The sequence below is a fragment of the Chamaea fasciata genome, unplaced genomic scaffold (genome assembly GCF_029207755.1).
Source record: "Chamaea fasciata isolate MVZ Bird 193981 ecotype frontalis unplaced genomic scaffold, bChaFas1.0.hap1 SCAF_6, whole genome shotgun sequence".
Taxonomy (NCBI): domain Eukaryota; kingdom Metazoa; phylum Chordata; class Aves; order Passeriformes; family Sylviidae; genus Chamaea; species Chamaea fasciata.
Window position 1 is genome coordinate 15788760 of NW_027094091.1, and position 8349 is coordinate 15797108.

The 8349-nt window shown below is 39.9% G+C and overlaps 1 long non-coding RNA gene across 1 annotated transcript; it reads left to right on the forward strand.

The window, feature by feature from the left end:
* Positions 1-3128: 3128 nt before the first annotated feature.
* On the forward strand, positions 3129-7690 carry LOC136290550 (uncharacterized). Its single transcript, XR_010721196.1, has 3 exons — positions 3129-3220; positions 6575-6740; positions 6822-7690. It is a non-coding gene; the product is annotated as an uncharacterized lncRNA (long non-coding RNA).
* The last annotated feature ends 659 nt before the right edge of the window (positions 7691-8349 follow it).

Below are 8349 nucleotides of genomic sequence, written 5' to 3' on the forward strand. Positions count from 1 at the left end.
GGGCAGAGCAGAAACCTTTTAGCAGCTGATGAGAGATAGTGCGAAGCATTTGCTTTAAAATATTCCCAGATGGGAACATTCTCAGAGCTACAACATGCACCTAGCAGGACTCAGGGCTGAGGGTGAGAAAGCTTCTCTGGAGTAGTAGCAGGGGCCGTGTGACCACAAGGTTTCGCAGTGCATGAGGGTGAAAGACAGTAATGGTGATGGACAAAGGACCTTTGAAAAATCATCAAACTCTCAACAAAGGTAAAACTGCTATTATTTTTGAATATATGTAAAGTGTTACATTCTTGAGAGTTTGAAAAGAGCTTAAAACTGTTGTTCTTTGACGTAGACTCCTCTGAACATCTCAAAATCTGTTATCCCAGAAGTCAATCAGTATTTTATTTGAAATTCAGATTTATTAAGTGGCTTATTGGAATTAGCTATACAAAATTTTTTCAGACTAGTTGCTGTGACTGGGGCTTTGGGATGGAGTATGCTGACTCACACCAGGGAAATAACAGTCATATAATAATATTTTATAATTTTTTCTTCAAAACAAAGCCAAATCAGCAGGTATTTATTTCAGGGATGTGAAAAAAAATCAAATTATGAACTGGTGTGTTATTAAAGGCCTTGATTGTGGGAAGTGGGGGGATGTGGATCAGAATCTTTGTTAATTGCAAGGACCTGTGGGGAGTTTCAATCCCCATTGCCTCAAAGGTAGTTCGTTCAGTTGTGACTGAACTTTTGTTCATACTGAGAACACTTCTAATTCCTTATTTTGATCACTACTTCACTGAATTTTAGGATAATTACTTTTAATTGGTTCTTTCAAGGTTTTTAGCCTCATTAGTATGAAAAACTAGTTACTAGGCTGTTACCCATCATCTGGGAGTCCATCCATCCAAAGGTTCTGTTCTTCTTGGAACTTGATTTTTAATTTGCTACTTGATCTTGATAAACTTACTACTCTTCTGGTTTAATATAATTGATTTTGTTAGTTGCCCATTTATGCAGGTCAAGATCTCTAGGCCTATTTTGCAAGTTTCAGTTTTAAGACCTAGATTCATTAGCTCAGCTTGCACTGAGAACATGCTGCCCCATTGTTACATTTTCAGATGTTGACCAGATATCACACGGAATATAAGACAGTTATTTACTCATTAAATCCAAAGAAAAAGAGAGGAAGAATCTAGTGATGAAGAGAGATATCTTCTAAGCATGATTGCTCATACTAACCATAAAATCTTAATAAAGGTTTAATCTGGCCAACTACTAGGACATCATGTTGAATCCAGTTTGGGGCATATGTTTTTCAAGAAAGAGACAAAATATTTGAAAGAACAATTAATTCAGACATTCTAAGATGTTGTTGAGGGATGTGGTGGGTTGACCCTGGCTGGACATCAGGTTCCCTCCAAACTGCTCTATCACACCACTTCTTAGATGGACAGGGGTCAGAAATATGATAGGTTCATAGGCAGGCAGGGAAACCAATTACTGTAGAACAGACTCAGCTTGGGGAAACTAATCAAATTTCTCACTAATAAAAACAGAGTAGGATGATAAGAAATAAAACCAGATCTTAAAACACCTTACCCTCACCCCTCCCTTCTTCCAGGAATCTACTTTGCTTTGGATTGCTCTACAGGGGAACAGAGGTTGTAGTCACTTCATCAAACACTGTCTCTGCTGCTCCTTCCTCCTCAATTTCTTCCCCTGGAACCCCTTTGGGATTCTATCCACAGAAGACAGTCCTCCTTGATCTTTTCCACTGTGGGACCTTCCTATGGGCTACAATCCTTTATGAACTGCAATCATATAGGTTCTTTCTGTGGAGTGTAGGCCGTTACTACTGCACCAGTGTGGATCTTCTGTGGGGTCACAAGTCTGGCCCGCAAACCTGCTCCAGCAGGGGCTTCTTTCTCTATGGGTCTGCAGGTCCTGTCAGGATCAAGTTCCAGCATCCTAAGGTGGGGGGAGGCTTCCTGTATTTCCCAGTGCAGCATCATTTAGGTACATTCACCTGCTCACTGTTGCAGCAGCCCGCTTGTTAGAGGGTAGAAATGAGCCGAGACACAGACTTGGTTATCATAGCATGAAAAGGGTCCTGGTTTGTTCCTCTTTACAGGTCAGCCATCCTGTCTCCAACCAGACGCTGACTCTGGCTGCAGCAAGCTCCTGCTGTGGGTTTCCCTTGCAGCCTGTGACTACTGGTTACCTCCTGCTAAACTATGACTGCAGGTATTAGTTTGTGGACTCTGAATGCAGGCTTTTACCCAGCTGGACTGTGACTGCAGGTTCCAACAACAGGCTCTGACTGCAGACCCAGACTGACCTCACAGCAGTGATTCTCTCCCAGGATCTTTCTTCTTCATGATCTGACCTCACAGCAGTGATTCTCTCCCAGGATCTTTCTTCTTCATGATCCTCCATGGTGATTCTCTCCTTACCAGCTAACCCACTCCCTTTTATCACACTTATCTTTATTGGCTATAGCTGTGACTCATCAGGGGCGAGGCTGTATTGGGTAATTAACACAGCTGTTACTTATCAGGGGCAAGGTCATCTATATTCCCTTCTCCTACAGCTCACCAGAGCAAGTTCTCCGCAGGTTACAGGTGCTGCAGGGGTACAGCAGCTTCACTATGGTCTTCACAGTGGACTGCAGGGGAATCTCAGCTTGGGTACCTGGGCCATCTCCTCCCCACTGTTCTTCTGCACTTACCTTGATGTGTGCAGGGCCCTTCCTCTCACATGTTATCACTCCTTGCTTCAGCTGTGCAGTTGTTGCCCTCCTCCCCATTATCTCAGTGGTGCTGCCCTCATTGCTGATAGACTCAGCCTTGGCAGGCAGCAGATCTGTCTTGGAGGCTGATGGCACTGACTGTTGGAGAGTGGGGCAGCTTCTGGCATCGCACAGAAGCCACCCAGCGGCACCACCTCTGTCTCTCTGGTCCCCTCCCCACCTCTGCCTACCACTACTAAGACTTTGGCATGCAAGTGTGATACGTGGGGGAAGAGTCAATAGTAGATGAGGGATGTTTAGTCTGTTGAAAGGGGGATTATGGAGTGATACGGTAACAAACTTCTATATGTAAGGGCTGCTGTAAAGAAGGGGTTTTCTCTGCTCTGTCCCCATGGTGGCAGAAACAAGATGAATCTCATGCAAGAGATGTTCAGATGGGGTATTAGAAAAAACTTGCCAAGGCTCTGAAATGCTTGAATGGAAGTAAGTATGTGTCTTTATCAAGAGAAGATTTTAAGAGCAGGCTGGACAAACTGGCCAGGTGTGATAGATAATTGATTCTGGCTGAGGTCATAGACATTTTCTAAATGTCTGAGACTTTTTTCAACTCTATGATTAGATGTTTCTGTCACAACTGATGCTGTACTGTTCCTTTCCTTGGGATTTCGTACATGCGGGAAAAACCTGAAGAGCCTGCCCTGGTTTGGTCTGGGCTGCCTTTTCTACTTAGAAGCTGGTACAGTGATGGGTTTCTTGAATTTAGTATGTTGATAAACAGTGATGTTTTGGTTGTTGCTAAGAAGTGTTTACCCTGAGTCAAGGATTTTTCAGTGTCTCTTGCTCTACTAGTGAGGAGCTGCACAGAAGGCTGGCAGAGCGTGTAGCCAGGACAGGAGGTCCCAAATTAGCCAAAGGGATATTCCACGCCACAGAGCATCATACCCAGTATATGCATGTTGGCTGGAAGAAGCTGACTGCTGTTCAAGGATGGGCTGGGTCAGTGGGTGATGGGCAACTGTGTTGTGTATCACTTGTTTTTGTTGGAGTCTGTTGCTCTCTCTCCCTCTCTTTTTAATTACAGTCTTACTAATTATAATAACATTGGTATATTATTTTTAACAATAACAACAACATTTTGTTTCAATTAATAAATTGCTCTTATCTTAATCTATAAGGTTTACCTTTTCTTTCTAATTCTCCTCTCCATAAGGTTGGGGGGAGTAAGTGGCTGTGTGGTACTTAATTGCTTAATTTATGCCAGTGAACCTTTAAAACTAGAACTTACTTGATAGGTATGAAATGCCCAGCAATTAACCTTATTTGCTTTGGTGAAAATAAAACAGGAACATTTCTGAAAGATAAATTAATATTAATAGAATATTAGCTACAGAATCTAAGTCAAATCACAGCACCGTTTGGCCTCCTAATTAATTTAACTGCCTTACAGTAGGATTATTCTTTTTCCAAGGCTCTCACGTTATTCTAATTCTTATGATAAATCCTCGATTACAATTGTAATGATAGGATAATTTACTTTTCACTTAAGAATATCATTTAAGTGTGATCAGTGTAAGCATAGGCAATTCAGAAGTTCAAGTAATTATTTAAGATGCCAGTGTGTTAAATAAGCATCTGTCTTGATTTGGACAGTATGTCAGTTAAAACATAGCCTAAGTATTACTTAGTAAAAGTTACAGCATTGGTTTAAATTCTGTCAGATGTAGTAAGTAAAGGGAGTAAGTTCACTTCTGCTTTAAGCTTTCAGAAACCTGTATGGCTCAGGAGTGGAGATACATGAATGTGTCCTCCTCAGACTGAAAATTCCAAGCCATGACTGAGGAAAGGGGTGGCAGTGGAAATGAAATCTGTCATCACAAGGGGATTTATTTCTCAATGGATCAGGAGACCTTCCTGGCCCACAGAACTGCCATTTAATTTGCACCCGATCGAGCCAGCAAGGATGAAGCCAGCCAAAAATCACTCAAATATGTTTGCATAAGGAGAAAACTAAAAAGTGCTTCCAATACTTGAGTGAAACCTTAAAACTACCAGTAAAAAGTACTGTTTGTCTATTGCCATGGTAATACAATGACATTCCCACCTCTGTGCTCTCATTTTCCATTACGGCAACTGTAATGTGACAAACACCTTTTCATTTTGCAGGCAAAATAGAAAAAGGAAAGGGAGTGAAACCTATAGCACTACTGTTCACTTGCTTCAATGCTAGAGGGATGTGCAAAAATATGCATTGCATCTTCATTTTGATTTTTTCAATAAACTGTGAAGTTGCTCTCTATAAACAGAAAAATTTAAATAGGTGAAAAAATTATTGAAGAACAAGATATTTTGCTCACTCCATCAAAAAAAGAAAAAAAGAAATTAAAAAAACACTCAGCTTCCTCTTGGCTCCTGTAGCCTATTTGAAGTACTGGAGTACAAGTTTCCTTGGAAATTCTCAGAAGTGCAGATGCTAGAGGTGGAAAAGACTTATGAGATCACCTAAAGCATTACACAAAAAAGGGTTTTGTGTTGTCAGGATTTTTTTCCTAGAGAAAGTTATGTTCATAGTTAGTTTTCTTCCTTCCTCAGGTTAGACCGAAAGTTAATCTTTAAACAGGTGTTTAATTCCTTGAGGTTGCTGTAGAGGACATCTTCTCTCCAAGGCTAAGGCGTTCTCCAGATACTTCTTATAAAGATAATTTTCTGATTTCAGTAACTATATTTGAACAAAACTTCCTCTTGGGAACAGGTAGATTTTGGGGGAGAATTTTTCTTTTTTATAAAGAAATTTTATAACTAATCATCACTTTAGCTTTTATATATAACCGTTGAATTCACTTATGTAAATTAATGTATGTTCAGTAAACTCATTCAATCATTTTCTATCTGCAGCCCTGAAATATGCTGGAAACTTCCTGTTTACTAAAAACATTCAATTACTTTTCCTTTTTCGGTGGGCTTCCAGCAGCTTTCAAGTTGCTAGTCTAACAGAAAGTGTATGGATGATAACTAAAGAGGTGATTCTTCTCCTGTTCTCATCCTCAGAGAATATCTCCTTCCCAAATGTTTTTGTTTCCTGTGTGTAAAATGCAGATAATGGTAATCCTTTGTAAAGAGCTTTGAAATCTGTATTTGAAAACATGCTGTTCATAGCAATAGCCTACAGGCTATTACAACCTTCAAATATCAGGGAGTGCCACCCTGAAAGGGTAAAGGAGGTGGTGTTAATCCTCAAGACTGTTGAGCAAGGCTTCAATCAACCTTGGCGCCCCCAGTCACCAGCCTTTCAGGAATGTGCAAAGATCAACTCTTTTTTCTTTGAGAAGGCATGCTCTGAGATACTGAGCAGTGAGAGGGCCAGTCTGGTTCTCAGTTTGGTGGTGCTAACAATAAATATTGTGATTGTTTTAAAAAGAATTGTAGTGACCTTTAAGAAGTGTGCCAGAATCTGGGCTGGGCTTTTTCAATGAATGTATTCAATAAAGGACATTACAAAAAGGTTGCATTTCCTCTCTACCCACAACCTAAATATAAACTGATTATACATTAAAGACAAAATAATGTCATTTAGCATCAATGCAATCATACAATTACATTGTGCACTTGAAATAAATTTGCCCACTTTGACTGTAATTTTACTGTAATTGCCAAGAATATTCTGGCTCTTGTCTCTAAAAATCATTGTCTTTTCTTCTCTTGCTAATGTTTTTGTGGGAGGAATGCAGGGGGTCCTTAAGTCTGAGCAGGATATTGATGTTGTTCCATAAGCCTCTGAGTAAAGAGCAGAGATTCTTTGCGGCATGAGTGTTTACAATTTTACTTCATTTTCTTTTTCAGTGGGAAAATTATTTACTCTGTCTCTAAGTTGAACACATCTGAAATTCCAGACTCTTTATGGTCCATTTGGATATCAGAAAAGCTGGAGGAAGAATCAAGCATTCACTTGGGTGCCTTTTCTTTTTCCTCTGTTACTCCCTGAGGACCACCTACTCTACTGCTGCCTGTGAGTTGCCATTTCAGAGGGTTATAATGGATTGAAACAGAATCACTTAACTTTCCAGAGGCTTTCTCTCTTTTTTTTTAGTGATGGGATATTGGGGAGACATTGCTGAAGAAATTGCTGTTTGAGTCTTTCTGCTTTTGGTATTCCTTCCCTGCAAAGTAGAACCGTGCAGTAGTGCTGCTGAAAGAGGAAGATGGTGGCCAGTAGGCCTAATGTGAATTTAAAACTATACATGAAAGCTTCAAGTAGATCCTTCTCCCTTGCCCATCCATCTCTGTTTTAATTGTGTTCTTTAAATGACTGGAGAACTGGTTGCAGATGAAGAGAACTATCCACATGCACAGTGACAGACTGTGCACACAAGGGAGATGGTGCTGCCTCTCAGATTTTCTGGGTTCTCTCTGGATGCCAGCAGTCCTGGAAGACTTAATGTAACAGCAGAAAACTGGTAGAGGTAGAATAGTATGAAATTCTTGAAAGCAGGGCTTGATTCTTATCCTGCAGTTTTTGAAAAGGCTTATAAAACCTTCTCTGGCCTAGCCAAAATGTAAACTAGCAGTGCACTTTGTTTCTGAGGTCTGGACTCATACTTTGTTACAGTTACACGCTTGTGACTGTGCAATATAATTATTGGTCATAAAACCTGGTGGAAACCAGAAAAGGACTGCTTGCTATAAATAGCTCTGTCACTTTCAGTGTGCTGAGATGTATTGATAAAATGCAGCTTAGGCTATTTTGTTTTAATTTATTCTCATCTCTGTGAGTTCTTTGAGTGCTATTCACTTTGTAGTTGATTGGGGGTTTTTTTCTGTCTTTCTTGTTTCTACTTCTGGCCTGCAGGTTTAGGAAAAGAAGTGCTCCTTTTATTGAATTTCATACCACAGCACTTTTCACTAGTGATTTATTTGAGACCAGTTTTTCAATTTGTGGTCCATATAGCATGCAAGAAAACTATGTGTACAGTGGTCATGTTTAGATAAAAACAAGTCCAAAAACACACTCATGTGTACAAAGTGGAGCAGAGCTCTAAAAAAATTTATCCTGAAATTTGCAGAGAGAAAAACTGGCTATATGTTATTTTATGCTGACCCTACCTTGAAACATTGTTTTCCTTTACTGGGAAGCAGGGCAGACAGAGTGAAAAGGTAATGTTGCTTGGTTTTAATAAAACCCCCCCATTTTTCTACTTTAATATCCATTTCTGAATATAACCATATGGAGTTGCACCATCTCTCGTATTTCTATACCAAACTGTCAGGCAAAATTTATCAGAACAGAATGACGTTTTTGGAACTGAGTTTTCCTTCTGCCTCCTGAGGCTGTATTTGTTTTCTATGAAATTGCATGGAAAGAAAAATTCTTATAGAAAAATGTTCAGTTTCAATTTTTAACATAGTATACTCAGTGGTGGTGGAGACTTTGGGCTCCAATGTAATCCTGACCTTTTCTCTGAAACCTGTAAAATTTGTAGGGTTTTCACAGTTTCAAAGTAGAGATTTTTTTTCTGTGAGACAGGCTGTGAGAGTTGCGGTGTTTGGTCTGGAGAAGAAAAGGTTCCAGTGAGACTTCATTGCCATCCTTCAGAACATAAAGTGGACTTATTGAGAAA